We start from the raw sequence: 16,166 nt of genomic DNA, 5'->3' as shown, positions 1-16,166 counted from the left end.
GCAGCAACATCAACAATGGTCAGTGGAATTATCAAACTGGTCAGACCACACGTACCTTGCCATTCTCCTCTAAGAATGGGTCTCAGCACTCTTTTGGCTCCACACATCCACCACACATCAGCCAGACCACTAGTTTGGTTTAGGCCTGTAACTGGCCAAGTGGAATTAATGGTTATGTTACTACTGCAATCAGCTTCAGGCAATCTCCCATAATCAATGCCATTACCTGTACCCGTGATGCACTCGTAATTGCCCCCATATGCCCCAACACCCCAAGAGGCCCGATGAGGAGGTACTGCAGGAAACACAAGGCTCAAAGAGGAACAGAGGGTTGAATTGGGCTTAACCTGGTAAAAACTTCTCAGAATACACAACCACCCCTCTCCTTCTCCTACAGCATATGGGTGTGTAGCCAGAACAGGTCTAGTATGACTACAAATAATGCAGTCCTTTCTTCTCAGGGTTTTAGCTGTGTACCTCATATAAGACAGCCACAAATTGTCCCTACCATCAAAACCAGTCTCAGTGCCTAATTGATCCATAGCCGAATAGTCTCTAACATTAATTACCTGAATGGTATTTTTAACACAGTGGTGGTAGAGGAGTGTGTCCGGTTACCTCTGGTCTTGGCAGTACCTTAATAGAAAACACACCCAGTGTCTACCTCTGTCCTCGTCCTTTGTAGTCCGAGGGTGTGAGTGCCTGCATCAGAGAGCTTAATATTTTTTATGGTTAGTAGGATTTCATCACCTTTACAAAGTTCAACATTGCTCCCAGGTTTCCCCATATCATGGAAAACCTATCCACCCTTGTGGGATTCCCTATGCTATAAGGATACCCTCTTCTCCAATCCTAGATCTGTCCGAAATCGGTTATCATGTAATCTCTACTCTAACTTCCTGTCTACCCAGATCTAGGGATCTCTTATGCTTATTTTGGAACAAAATACACATCACTTGGCCAGAGCCAGACACATCTTCACTTCTATGAACAAAAACAGGGGTGATAGGACAGGGAGGGTTACTTCATTCGAGAGTTGGCCCCCGGAATTCTGTTAATTCCAGTTCTTCTCCCGAACTCTGTTTATTGTCCGACAGTGAAAAGTGTCTTACCCACCCGCCGTGCGATATGAATCTGGGTAGCTCTTTCATGGTCTGGGTAGCTCTTTCATGTCTTCTATGGTCCCCAAGCCTCTGGGACTGGATTGAGTGACTTCACCTGTAGTTCACCTGTAATGCATAAAATCCTGGACATACAGGCTTGGTTAACAAACAATTTCTCATATGTTTTATCTGATTATATCTTTAACTTCTATGCCCAATTGTTAGCTTACATTTTTTAAATTATTAGTTTCTTATCCAATAGGCCCCATCCTATCCTAGACCACAATTTACCCATCCCCCTTTTGATACCTGACTCTGCCCAGGTATCAACCTTACCTACTCTAAATAATGACTTAGGTAAGATTAGTATATTATCCTTATGTCTGACATCATCATGAAGGAGCCCCTTTTAGTTTTCCACATGTCCAATTCTCCCTTGGGCGTCAATCCAGTACCAATTCCCTGTCAAGTTTCTCATCTACTTAAGCACTATCTGCGCTACTTATATATTTTCTTAAATATATATTTACCAATTTAAACCTTTTCTCTCATATCTCTCAAATACCACTAAGCTTCTAACTGTTTGACTTTATCTAAAATCATGTCTATGAGTGTCAATCTCTAAAGTCCTTACATTTCCTTAATGAACCTCACTATAATCCTAAATCATCACAGATGTCCTATATACCTGTTAAATTTAATACTATTTTTTAAAAAACGCCTAATAGTCAACAAAAAAAATTCAAAACAAATGCTTATCATATCAAAATCCTTCCTTTAAGGACCCTCAGCATTCTATCTGACAATAACATGAATTTAATATATGTTGCAAAGTGCAGAATTCCTTATCTACAGTAATTTATCACCCTTAAGAACACCCTTAAGAACTGAAACTTATTTTTCTATGTAATTCCCTGCCCTATCTCCTATCCTAGACCACAATCTACCTTATCTTCCCCTATTTATTCTCAATGATAAATAGGATTATTTTTTTTCTCTGTTAATAGCCCATTCAAAAACTTCACAGCTAATGTTGTAAAACAGAATCCTGAACCACTATCTCATGTGCAGTTCAAACAATAATTCCAACCTCCTAACCTAAACTCCTTTATAATGAATTTACCTTAAAACTAGTAACTCAATATGACCACATTCATTATACCAATGACTCTCCCCTAAGGCTGATCAGACCTTAGAAGACAGTCATGATAAGGTCAATAAGTCAACCCACCCATTTATAGTCCAGTTCTATACTACATTAGACATATTAAAGAACCCTTTATCCTTAAAATCTAAATTCACTTGTGTAATTTAAAACTCATAAAATAAAAACTCATAAAGTTCCATATTTGAGCGTGTCTCTTTAAAATACCTTTGCACAAAAACAAATGGTCCTAACAAATGTTTTATGTGTATATATTTGCAAACCTTAATGATTAATCAAAACTTCCAGGCCTTTCCAATTTGGTCGTTTATGGCCTCATTCTCCCCAAGATTATAACCCCTGATATTTAATAAAAAATAACGTATTTTCCCTTGGCTCCTTCAACTCGCATTTACATCTCAATAAAACAAAACACCATCTGCGTGTTCCTCAAGGAAAAACAACTTGCCCCTGTTGCGTATGTCTACGTATCAAGGGAAATGCTCAAATAACCAAATTCAACCTAGCTTGTTTACCAAAACATATACAATTATGTTTTACTATAGAGGTTGCTTTTCACCATTAATACCCTGACACCGTTCCACATAATGGAAACAGTGCTCAAATTCACTGGTGTTATTTAAACGATCAAACCAAGAATCAATAACCATCAGAATCCATTATCACGATGTTTTATGATTCAGACATTCAATCTATCTTTCTCATGGCCTAATTACAGTCCAAATAAACGCCACAAATCAATGATACCCACCCAGCGAATCAGCTGCTAGTTTTTAGCATCTTTCCTGACGATTTACATACTCCTTTTAAAATGTATTTCGAAATGTTTATCAACTTCTGAAAAGTGACTCAACAATAATGCACGCATTTCCTTCTAAAAGACACTAACCATTTTCTCTGTCACCCCCAGTCAAGACATCATTTCCGTGGCGACGGAAACCTCGCGAGTGATGTCATCAACAAGCGCTCAATCTTGACTCATTTCGCAACGATTTTCAACTCATTGTAAATAATGGTTGGCTGTCTGCAACAACAGTATTTCGGGTTCGATAAACCAAACCTAATTTATCACATCTGTTGAATCCTGATTTAGAGTTTACAACATCAATCAACATCTCTCAATTCGCTAATCTTATAAAAACATTTCGATGGACACAAATCTATCGTAATTGTTCCCCCGTTATTATTCAGAATTAATTTGATTTAAGTTACTGTCTCGTCTTTGAATTAGCATTTTAATTACGACTCTTTTCCCAATGTATTATTCCCAACAAATCATTTAGTGAACAGACATCGCCTTGCATCAAAATCTCCGTTCTTATATTAAGTTGAATGAATTAGTCTTTCAATTTGAACCAAACAAACTATTTAAAACGTTCAGTTTATATGTTATACCAATACTAGTGACTATAACTTTCTCTGCAAAACAATTAGTTTAATTACAACCAAAAACTCAGACATATATAACTATTCTTTACACCTCAGCTGGGAACCGAACCCTGGCCTCCCGCGTGGCAGGCGAGAATTCTACCACTGAATCACCAATGCTATGGAACTGAGATTCTCCGCAAATAGACCCAATTTACAGTTATCTGTATTTGTTACTCCGGCATCTGAACAACAGAAAATAGCACTAATTTAAACGCCCAAAGTTTTCCCTCAATTAGTCTCGCTCCCTTCGTATCTGACCCTTCTTTCTTAAATACGTGATTTTTGTTCTTTTCTGCCTCTTTCTCTCTAGCTTCCTGCAAAGTCTCTCTTAACCCACATTCCATTGTTTTCAGCTGGACCCCGGTCCCCCTTTTAAATAACCTTCTTGTGTCCATTTTAGCTTTAATCCCTCCCTAACTTTCTTCATGTTCTTCCATTGTTCCTTTCCCCCTGATCTATATTCAATTTTTTCTTTTCTAGGAACTCATTAAACCTCAGCTTTGGAGTATTGGGGGTCGCCATTGTGAATTTGCTTTAATCGTAATTTAATTTAATTCAATCGGAATTTAATCGTAGTTTTAATCGGAATTCTCTCCTTCTATCTGAATATAGTTAGCATATACTTCGCCCGACGTTGATTAATACCCACGATGTATTCGAAGAGACACTGCTGCTCGTGCTCTGTCTTATCTCTGAGCTTCTCCTTAGTATGTTTTAGTTCGAGAAAAACGAATGGGTTGGTATAGCATTTGTGGAGTGCACAACCAAGGGATCTATTCGACTATTTAGTCTCAATATTTAAATATTATATTCAGATTATAATGAATTATCCATCAGTAATTTTGTTCCTGATTATACATTTAAATTTGAGCGATTCTATAGCAATTGTCAGAATAATTCTATCTCTTTAGGCAATATCAACAGGAATGAAAAAAGCGAAAATCAGTGTTTTAGCCCGGCGGCTGTCAATCAAAGTTGCACGGCCATTCGACTACTAAGGTAGCCTTGTCTATCAGCACGTGTGCATAATAGCCCAGTTACGTATCCCAACCTAGCGGTTTACTCCGCACAAACGTTTCTCTCAATTTAATTTCCCCGGTCTCAAAATCATGGAACGTAAAACTCTGGTTAATATGTTTTCTCAATACTACAGTCATTCATACGAAATTCACATAGAATTTCCAACATTCATAATCGTGTCCTTTACATGTTAAAACACAGCCTCTGCTTTCCCTCACCTCTATACACAACCCAATATATATATATAATTAGGACAGTTTTCTATGCAGATTTCAGAACAAACAGGGTCCCGAAGGAATTTAACATATTGGTCAATCACAATTCACTCATTCCTATTAAAATAACTCAGTACAGGCCAATTAATACAATTCTATAACAACTGTCAGATCACAGAAGTCATAGGTACATATAAACAGTTACAAATAGACAAAACAAGACGAAACAACACGTTATATCTCTGACCCCTGAAAGCCGATCCTTATCAGTGAATTTCTATCAGACTGAGCCATACCGGGTCGCGGGACAAAATTACAATTTCTCCCCTCGGCGCCAGATTTAATGAATAGTAATTAACTATCCCCTTACTGATCTCTATTCCTGATCCCTATCGAGCTGACCCCTATCAGAATTATTACACATGTCCGACCCCTATCAGTGAATCTCTGCAGACTGAGCCATACCGGGTCGCGGGACAAAATTACAATTTCTCCCCTCGGCGCCAGATTTAATGAATAGTAATTAACTATCCCCTTACTGATCTCTATTCCTGACCCCTATCGGAACTATCCAGGCCTTAAAAGTGATCTCTCATCATTGAAAGCTATCAGACTGTGCTGACCGGGTCGCGGGACAAAATTACAATTTATCCCCTCGGCGCCAGATTTAATGAATAGTAATTAACTATACCCTTACTGATCTCTATTCCTGATCCCTATCGAGCTGACGCCTATCAGAATTATTACACATGTCCGACCCCTATCAGTGAATCTCTGCAGACTGAGCCATACCGGGTCGCGGGACAAAATTACAATTTCTCCCCTCGGCGCCAGATTTAATGAATAGTAATTAACTATCCCCTTACTGATATCTCATCAATGATTTATATCACACCGGCCGTCGCCGGTTCGTTACTACATATGTTCACTACACTGTTCTTTCGTCTCGTCAGCAAATTATAAATTTACACAAGAATTCATACTTACTCGGAAATACTGATCAAAATTTAGACAGACTATACGACAATATGCAAAGTTTGATTTAACAGGTTTTGCTTACCTTATTTATGGTGCACCTTTAGATCCGTTTCCCGAGTTGAGCAGAATTGTTGTCCACCCACCGAAACATCTTCACTCGCCCTTTGTGAATCTTCCTTCCACCAGCTCACCCCCTCTCACACCCAATCTGCTCACTTCGACTGGACCGTTAGTTAACTATCCTCTGCTTAACAAGTTCTGTTAGTAATTAAATATGTAGAAGGGTGAGCCGGTCAAGGATCGATTCAGACAAAGTGGTAAATTGTATGACAAGTTTATTCAGAGTGAAGATATCTAGTACAGCGTAATTACCGCTCTCCCGTTAGCTCGTATGGAACAGCAGGCAAAGAGACCGTTAACAGTCAGGACAACCCTTATATGTGGAACAGGAAGTAGGTTGATTCTAGAAGATCGGATCTTTGGATTGGTTCAGGCTGGGGTGTAGTCTGTAGTCTTCCACCATTGGCTCAGTTGTCTGTCCGTCATCGTAGAATCCTCTTCGGGCACACAATGTTCGACTAGAGAGGAGATTATGTGTGTGCTCTAGTTTGGCAGTAAGTGTAATGTGGGAGCTATCCTGTAGGGGACCCAACAGGCTTTACTGTGAAAATACGTTGCTATGTGTTGTCTCAGTTATAACAATGCAATAACAATGTATAGCAGTATGCTGGTCACCTGCATAAGAAATAGCATTTCTTTACACAGTCGATATTATGGAGTTAATTCGGAAAAAAGTTCGACGTGTAGGTGACTGAATTTTCGGTTAGTTTCGGTAGCCAAATGCATAGTAACAAAACGGAGCGATTTGTCCTACACAAAGAATCTTTCAGGAAAAACTGGACATCTGCTATGTAACTGAGAGTCTCCTAATTGAAACATCTGAAGTTCTTCAAAGGTAAATTATTTTATTTGATTCCTTTGCTGGTTTTTGTGAATATGTTGCGTGCTAAATGCTACGCTAAATGCTAAGCTAGCTATCAACACTCTTACACAAATGATTGATTTTCTCTGGTTCAAAAGCATATTTTGAAAATCTGAGATGACAGTGTTGTTAAGAAAAGGATAAGCTTGAGAGCAGGCATATTTATTTCATTTCATTTGCGATTTTTAGAAATCGCTAACGTTGCGTTATGGTAATGAGCTTGAGGCTGTAGTCACGAACCCGCATACGGGGTGGGGCAGACTATGAAGTTAATACAGCTGAGAGCTGCTCACTACTCTCCACTGTCCAGGCAGTTTTAACACAGCTGAGAGCTGCTCACTACTCTCCACTGTCCAGGCAGTTTTAACACAGCTGGGAGCTGCTCACTACTCTCCACTGTCCAGGCAGTTTTAACACAGCTGGGAGCTGCTCACTACTCTCCACTGTCCAGACAGTTTTAATACAGCTCTGGGAGCTGCTCACTACTCTCCACTGTCCAGACAGTTTTAATACAGCTGGGAGCGGCTCACTACTCTCCACTTTCCAGGCAGTTTTAATACAGCTGGGAGCTGCTCACTACTCTCCACTGTCCAGGCAGTTTTAATACAGCTGGGAGCTGCTCACTACTCTCCACTGTCCAGGCAGTTTTAACACAGCTGGGAGCTGCTCACTACTCTCCACTGTCCAGGCAGTTTTAATACAGCTGGGAGCTACTCACTACTCTCCACTGTCCAGACAGTTTTAATACAGCTGGGAGCTGCTCACTACTCTCCACTGTCCAGGCAGTTTTAATACAGCTGGGAGCTGCTCACTACTCTCCACTGTCCAGACAGTTTTAATACAGCTGGGAGCTGCTCACTACTCTCCACTGTCCAGACAGTTTTAATACAGCTGAGAGCTGCTCACTACTCTCCACTGTCCAGACAGTTTTAATACAGCTGGGAGCTGCTCACTACTCTCCACTGTCCAGACAGTTTTAATACAGCTGGGAGCTGCTCACCACTCTCCACTGTCCAGGCAGTTTTAATACAGCTGGGAGCTGCTCACTACTCTCCACTGTCCAGACAGTTTTAATACAGCTGAGAGCTGCTCACTACTCTCCACTGTCCAGACATGTTTTACTGAGCTAATTTTCTATAATATAGTAGATTTTAGAATTGGCTTGGATTTGGATTCTCCGCTCAAATAATGAACTATAGTAGCCTTCACTTCACCGGTCACACAATGCCCCGAACGATGTGGTAGCCTTAACTGGGTGCTGAATATCCCCCTCTCCTCCCTGAATATCCTCCTCTCCTCCCTGAATATCCTCCTCTCCTGCCTGTCTGAATATCCTCCTCTCCTGCCTGCCTGAATATCCTCCTCTCCTGCCTGCCTGAATATCCTCCTCTCCTGCCTGCCTGAATACCCTCCTCTCCTGCCTGTCTGAATACCCTCCTCTCCTGCCTGTCTGAATATCCTCCTGTCTGAATTACCCTCCTCTCCTTTCTGAATACCATCCTCTCCTGCCTGTCTGAATATCCCCCTGTCTGAATATCCTCCTCTCCTCTCCTGTCTGAATACCCTCCTCTCCTGTCTGAATATCCTCCTCTCCTGTCTGAATATCCTCCTCTCCTGTCTGAATACCCTCCTCTCCTGCCTGCCTGAATATCCTCCTCTCCTGCCTGCCTGAATATCCTCCTCTCCTGCCTGCCTGAATATCCTCCTCTCCTGCCTGCATATCCTCCTCTCCTGCCTGCCTGAATATCCTCCTCTCCTGCCTGTCTGAATACCCTCCTCTCCTGCCTGTCTGAATATCCTCCTTTCTGAATACCCTCCTCTCCTGTCTGAATACCCTCCTCTCCTGTCTGAATACCCTCCTCTCCTGCCTGTCTGAATATCCTCCTCTCCTGCCTGTCTGAAAATCCTCCTCTCCTGCCTGCCTGAATATCCTCCTCTCCTGCCTGTCTGAATACCCTCCTCTCCTGCCTGTCTGAATATCCTCCTCTCCTGCCTGTCTGAATATCCTCCTCTCCTGCCTGTCTGAATATCCTCCTCTCCTGCCTGTCTGAATATCCTCCTCTCCTGCCTGCATATCCTCCTCTCCTGCCTGTCTGAATACCCTCCTCTCCTGCCTGTCTGAATACCCTCCTCTCCTGTCTGAATACCCTCCTCTCCTGTCTGAATATCCTCCTCTCCTGTCTGAATATCCTCCTCTCCTGTCTGAATACCCTCCTCTCCTGCCTGCCTGAATACCCTCCTCTCCTGTCTGAATACCCTCCTCTCCTGTCTCAATACCCTCCTCTCCTGCCTGCCTGAATATCCTCCTCTCCTGCCTGCCTGAATATCCTCCTCTCCTGCCTGCCTGAATATCCTCCTCTCCTGCCTTCCTGAATATCCTCCTCTCCTGCCTGTCTGAATATCCTCCTCTCCTGCCTGTCTGAATATCCTCCTCTCCTGTCTGAATATCCTCCTCTCATCTCCTGCCTGAATATCCTCCTCTCCTGCCTGTCTGAATATCCTCCTCTCATCTCCTGTCTGAATATCCTCCTCTCCTGCCTGTCTGAATATCCTCCTCTCCTCTCCTGTCTGAATATCCTCCTCTCCTGTCTGAATATCCTCCTCTCCTGTCTGAATATCCTCCTCTCCTGTCTGAATATCCTCCTCTCCTGTCTGAATATCCTCCTCTCCTGTCTGAATACCCTCCTCTCCTGTCTGAATACCCTCCTCTCCTGTCTGAATACCCTCCTCTCCTGTCTGAATACCCTCCTCTCCTGTCTGAATACCCTCCTCTCCTGCCTGCCTGAATATCCTCCTCTCCTGCCTGTCTGAATATCCTCCTCTCATCTCCTGCCTGAATATCCTCCTCTCCTGTCTGAATATCCTCCTCTCCTGTCTGAATATCCTCCTCTCCTGCCTGTCTGAATATCCTCCTCTCATCTCCTGCCTGAAAATCCTCCTCTCCTGCCTGAATATCCTCCTCTCCTGCCAGTCTGAATATCCTCTTCTCCTGTCCTGTCTGAATACCCTCCTCTCCTCTCCTGTCTGAATATCCTCCTCTCCTGTCTGAATACCCTCCTCTCCTCTCCTGTCTGAATACCCTCCTCTCCTGTCTGTCTGAATATCCTCCTCTCCTGCCTGCCTGAATATCCTCCTCTCCTGCCTGCCTGAATATCCTCCTCTCCTGCCTGCCTGAATATCCTCCTCTCCTGCCTGCATATCCTCCTCTCCTGCCTGCCTGAATATCCTCCTCTCCTGCCTGTCTGAATACCCTCCTCTCCTGCCTGTCTGAATATCCTCCTTTCTGAATACCCTCCTCTCCTGTCTGAATACCCTCCTCTCCTGTCTGAATACCCTCCTCTCCTGCCTGTCTGAATATCCTCCTCTCCTGCCTGCCTGAATATCCTCCTCTCCTGCCTGTCTGAATATCCTCCTCTCCTGCCTGTCTGAATATCCTCCTCTCCTGCCTGTCTGAATATCCTCCTCTCCTGCCTGTCTGAATATCCTCCTCTCCTGCCCGTCTGAATATCCTCCTCTCCTGCCTGCCTGAATATCCTCCTCTCCTGCCCGTCTGAATACCCTCCTCTCCTGTCTGAATACCCTCCTCTCCTGTCTGAATACCCTCCTCTCCTCTCCTGCCTGCATATCCTCCTCTCCTGCCTGTCTGAATACCCTCCTCTCCTGCCTGTCTGAATACCCTCCTCTCCTGTCTGAATACCCTCCTCTCCTGTCTGAATACCCTCCTCTCCTGTCTGAATATCCTCCTCTCCTGTCTGAATACCCTCCTCTCCTGTCTGAATACCCTCCTCTCCTGCCTGCCTGAATACCCTCCTCTCCTGTCTGAATACCCTCCTCTCCTGTCTCAATACCCTCCTCTCCTGCCTGCCTGAATATCCTCCTCTCCTGCCTGCCTGAATATCCTCCTCTCCTGCCTGCCTGAATATCCTCCTCTCCTGCCTTCCTGAATATCCTCCTCTCCTGCCTGTCTGAATATCCTCCTCTCCTGCCTGTCTGAATATCCTCCTCTCCTGTCTGAATATCCTCCTCTCATCTCCTGCCTGAATATCCTCCTCTCCTGCCTGTCTGAATATCCTCCTCTCATCTCCAGTCTGAATATCCTCCTCTCCTGCCTGTCTGAATATCCTCCTCTCCTCTCCTGTCTGAATATCCTCCTCTCCTGTCTGAATATCCTCCTCTCCTGTCTGAATATCCTCCTCTCCTGTCTGAATATCCTCCTCTCCTGTCTGAATATCCTCCTCTCCTGTCTGAATACCCTCCTCTCCTGTCTGAATACCCTCCTCTCCTGTCTGAATACCCTCCTCTCCTGTCTGAATACCCTCCTCTCCTGTCTGAATACCCTCCTCTCCTGCCTGCCTGAATATCCTCCTCTCCTGCCTGTCTGAATATCCTCCTCTCATCTCCTGCCTGAATATCCTCCTCTCCTGTCTGAATACCCTCCTCTCCTGTCTGAATACCCTCCTCTCCTGTCTGAATACCCTCCTCTCCTGCCTGCCTGAATATCCTCCTCTCCTGCCTGTCTGAATATCCTCCTCTCATCTCCTGCCTGAATATCCTCCTCTCCTGCCTGAATATCCTCCTCTCCTCTCCTGTCTGAATATCCTCCTCTCCTCTCCTGTCTGAATATCCTCCTCTCCTCTCCTGTCTGAATATCCTCCTCTCCTCTCCTGTCTGAATACCCTCCTCTCCTCTCCTGTCTGAATACCCTCATCTCCTCTCCTGTCTGAATACCCTCCTCTCCTCTCCTGTCTGAATACCCTCCTCTCCTCTCCTGTCTGAATACCCTCCTCTCCTCTCCTGTCTGAATACCCTCCTCTCCTCTCCTGTCTGAATACCCTCGTCTCCTCTCCTGTCTGAATATCCTCCTCTCCTGTCTGAATATCCTCCTCTCCTCTCCTTTCTGAATATTCACCTCTCCTGTCTGAATATCCTCCTCTCCTCTCCTGTCTGAATATCCTCCTCTCCTCTCCTGTCTGAATATTCTCCTCCTGTCTGAATATCCTCCTCTCCTGTCTGAATATCCTCCTCTCCTGCCTGTCTGAATATCCTCCTCTCCTGCCTGTCTGAATATCCTCCTCTCCTCTCCTGTCTGAATATCCTCCTCTCCTCTCCTGTCTGAATATCCTCCTCTCCTCTCCTGTCTGAATATCCTCCTCTCCTGTCTGAATATCCTCCTCTCCTCTCCTGTCTGAATATCCTCCTCTCCTGACTGAATATCCTCCTCTCCTCTCCTGTCTGAATATCCTCCTCTCCTCTCCTGTCTGAATACCCTCCTCTCCTCTCCTGTCTGAATACCCTCCTCTCCTCTCCTGTCTGAATACCCTCCTCTCCTCTCCTGTCTGAATACCCTCCTCTCCTCTCCTGTCTGAATATCCTCCTCTCCTGTCTGAATATCCTCCTCTCCTGCCTGTCTGAATATCCTCCTCTCCTGCCTGTCTGAATATCCTCCTCTCCTCTCCTGTCTGAATACCCTCCTCTCCTCTCCTGTCTGAATACCCTCCTCTCCTCTCCTGTCTGAATATCCTCCTCTCCTGCCTGTCTGAATATCCTCCTCTCCTGCCTGTCTGAATATCCTCCTCTCCTGCCTGTCTGAATACCCTCCTCTCCTCTCCTGTCTGAATATCCTCCTCTCCTGTCTGAATATCCTCCTCTCCTCTCCTGTCTGAATATCCTCCTCTCCTGTCTGAATATCCTCCTCTCCTGCCTGTCTGAATACCCTCCTCTCCTCTCCTGTCTGAATATCCTCCTCTCCTGTCTGAATATCCCCCTCTCCTCTCCTGGCTGAATACCCTCCTCTCCTCTCCTGTCTGAATATCCTCCTCTCCTCTCCTGTCTGAATATCCTCCTCTCCTCTCCTGTCTGAATACCCTCCTCTCCTCTCCTGTCTGAATACCCTCCTCTCCTGTCTGAATATCCTCCTCTCCTCTCCTGTCTGAATATCCTCCTCTCCTCTCCTGTCTGAATACTCTCCTCTCCTCTCCTGTCTGAATACCCTCCTCTCCTCTCCTGTCTGAATACCCTCCTCTCCTCTCCTGTCTGAATACCCTCTTCTCCTGTCCTGTCTGAATACCTCCTCTCCTCTCCTGTCTGAATATCCTCCTCTCCTCTCCTGTCTGAATATCCTCCTCTCCTGTCTGAATATCCTCCTCTCCTGCCTGTCTGAATATCCTCCTCTCCTGCCTGTCTGAATATCCTCCCCTCCTCTCCTCTCCTGTCTGAATACCCTCCTCTCCTGTCTGAATATCCTCCTCTCCTGCCTGTCTGAATATCCTCCTCTCCTGCCTGTCTGAATATCCTCCTCTCCTCTCCTGTCTGAATACACTCCTCTCCTCTCCTGTCTGAATACCCTCCTCTCCTCTCCTGTCTGAATATCCTCCTCTCCTGCCTGTCTGAATATCCTCCTCTCCTGCCTGTCTGAATATCCTCCTCTCCTGCCTGTCTGAATACCCTCCTCTCCTCTCCTGTCTGAATATCCTCCTCTCCTGTCTGAATATCCTCCTCTCCTGTCTGAATATCCTCCTCTCCTGCCTGTCTGAATACCCTCCTCTCCTCTCCTGTCTGAATATCCTCCTCTCCTCTCCTGTCTGAATATCCTCCTCTCCTCTCCTGTCTGAATACCCTCCTCTCCTCTCCTGTCTGAATACCCTCCTCTCCTGTCTGAATATCCTCCTCTCCTCTCCTGCCTGAATATCCTCCTCTCCTCTCCTGTCTGAATACTCTCCTCTCCTCTCCTGTCTGAATACCCTCCTCTCCTCTCCTGTCTGAATACCCTCCTCTCCTCTCCTGTCTGAATACCCTCTTCTCCTCTCCTGTCTGAATACCTCCTCTCCTCTCCTGTCTGAATATCCTCCTCTCCTCTCCTGTCTGAATATCCTCCTCTCCTCTCCTGTCTGAATACCCTCTTCTCCTCTCCTGTCTGAATACCTCCTCTCCTCTCCTGTCTGAATATCCTCCTCTCCTCTCCTGTCTGAATATCCTCCTCTCCTCTCCTGTCTGCATATCCTCCTCTCCTGTCTGAATATCCTCCTCTCCTGCCTGTCTGAATATCCTCCTCTCCTGCCTGTCTGAATATCCTCCTCTCCTGCCTGTCTGAATATCCTCCTCTCCTGCCTGTCTGAATATCCTCCTCTCCTGCCTGTCTGAATATCCTCCTCTCCTGCCTGTCTGAATACCCTCCTCTCCTCTCCTGTCTGAATATCCTCCTCTCCTCTCCTGGCTGAATACCCTCCTCTCCTCTCCTGTCTGAATATCCTCCTCTCCTCTCCTGTCTGAATACCCTCCTCTCCTGTCTGAATATCCTCCTCTCCTCTCTTGTCTGAATATCCTCCTCTCCTCTCCTGTCTGAATACCCTCCTCTCCTCTCCTGTCTGAATACCCTCCTCTCCTCTCCTGTCTGAATACCCTCCTCTCCTCTCCTGTCTGAATACCCTCCTCTCCTCTCCTGTCTGAATATCCTCCTCTCCTCTCCTGTCTGAATACCCTCCTCTCCTCTCCTGTCTGAATATCCTCCTCTCCTGTCTGAATATCCTCCTCTCCTGCCTGTCTGAATATCCTCCCCTCCTCTCCTCTCCTGTCTGAATATCCTCCTCTCCTGTCTGAATATCCTCCTCTCCTGTCTGAATATCCTCCTCTCCTGCCTGTCTGAATATCCTCCTCTCCTGCCTGTCTGAATACCCTCCTCTCCTCTCCTGTCTGAATATCCTCCTCTCCTGTCTGAATATCCTCCTCTCCTGTCTGAATATCCTCCTCTCCTGTCTGAATATCCTCCTCTCCTGTCTGAATATCCTCCTCTCTTGCCTGTCTGAATATCCTCCTCTCCTCTCCTGTCTGAATACCCTCCTCTCCTCTCCTGTCTGAATACCCTCCTCTCCTCTCCTGTCTGAATACCCTCCTCTCCTCTCCTGTCCTGTCTGAATATCCTCCTCTCCTGCCTGTCTGAATATCCTCCTCTCCTGCCTGTCTGAATATCCTCCTCTCCTGCCTGTCTGAATACCCTCCTCTCCTCTCCTGTCTGAATATCCTCCTCTCCTGTCTGAATATCCTCCTCTCCTCTCCTGTCTGAATATTCTCCTCCTCTCCTGCCTGTCTGAATATCCTCCTCTCCTGCCTGTCTGAATATCCTCCTCTCCTGCCTGTCTGAATACCCTCCTCTCCTCTCCTGGCTGAATATCCTCCTCTCCTCTCCTGGCTGAATACCCTCCTCTCCTCTCCTGGCTGAATACCCTCCTCTCCTCTCCTGTCTGAATATCCTCCTCTCCTGTCTGAATACCCTCCTCTCCTCTCCTGTCTGAATACCCTCCTCTCCTGTCTGAATATCCTCCACTCCTCTCCTGTCTGAATATCCTCCTCTCCTCTCCTGTCTGAATACCCTCCTCTCCTCTCCTGTCTGAATATCCTCCTCTCCTCTCCTGTCTGAATATCCTCCTCTCCTCTCCTGTCTGAATATCCTCCTCTCCTCTCCTGTCTGAATATCCTCCTCTCCTGACTGAATATCCTCCTCTCCTCTCCTGTCTGAATATCCTCCTCTCCTCTCCTGTCTGAATATCCTCCTCTCCTCTCCTGTCTGAATACCCTCCTCTCCTCTCCTGTCTGAATACCCTCCTCTCCTCTCCTGTCTGAATACCCTCCTCTCCTCTCCTGTCTGAATACCCTCCTCTCCTCTCCTGTCTGAATACCCTCCTCTCCTCTCCTGTCTGAATATCCTCCTCTCCTGTCTGAATATCCTCCTCTCCTGCCTGTCTGAATATCCTCCCCTCCTCTCCTCTCCTGTCTGAATACCCTCCTCTCCTCTCCTGTCTGAATACCCTCCTCTCCTCTCCATGACTGAATATCCTCCTCTCCTGTCTGAATATCCTCCTCTCCTCTCCTGTCTGAATATCCTCCTCTCCTGTCTGAATATCCTCCTCTCCTGCCTGTCTGAATACCCTCCTCTCCTCTCCTGTCTGAATATCCTCCTCTCCTGTCTGAATATCATCCTCTCCTCTCCTGGCTGAATACCCTCCTCTCCTCTCCTGTCTGAATATCCTCCTCTCCTCTCCTGTCTGAATATCCTCCTCTCCTCTCCTGTCTGAATACCCTCCTCTCCTCTCCTGTCTTAATATCCTCCTCTCCTCTCCTGTCTGAATATCCTCCTCTCCTCTCCTGTCTGAATACTCTCCTCTCCTCTCCTGTCTGAATACCCTCCTCTCCTGTCTGAATACCCTCCTCTCCTCTCCTGTCTGAATACCCTCTTCTCCTCTCCTGTCTGAATACCTCCTCTCCTCTCCTGTCTGAAT

The sequence above is a fragment of the Oncorhynchus nerka genome, linkage group LG15, assembly GCF_034236695.1.
Source record: "Oncorhynchus nerka isolate Pitt River linkage group LG15, Oner_Uvic_2.0, whole genome shotgun sequence".
Taxonomy (NCBI): Eukaryota; Metazoa; Chordata; class Actinopteri; order Salmoniformes; family Salmonidae; genus Oncorhynchus; species Oncorhynchus nerka.
Note: the sequence above shows the minus strand (reverse complement) of the source record.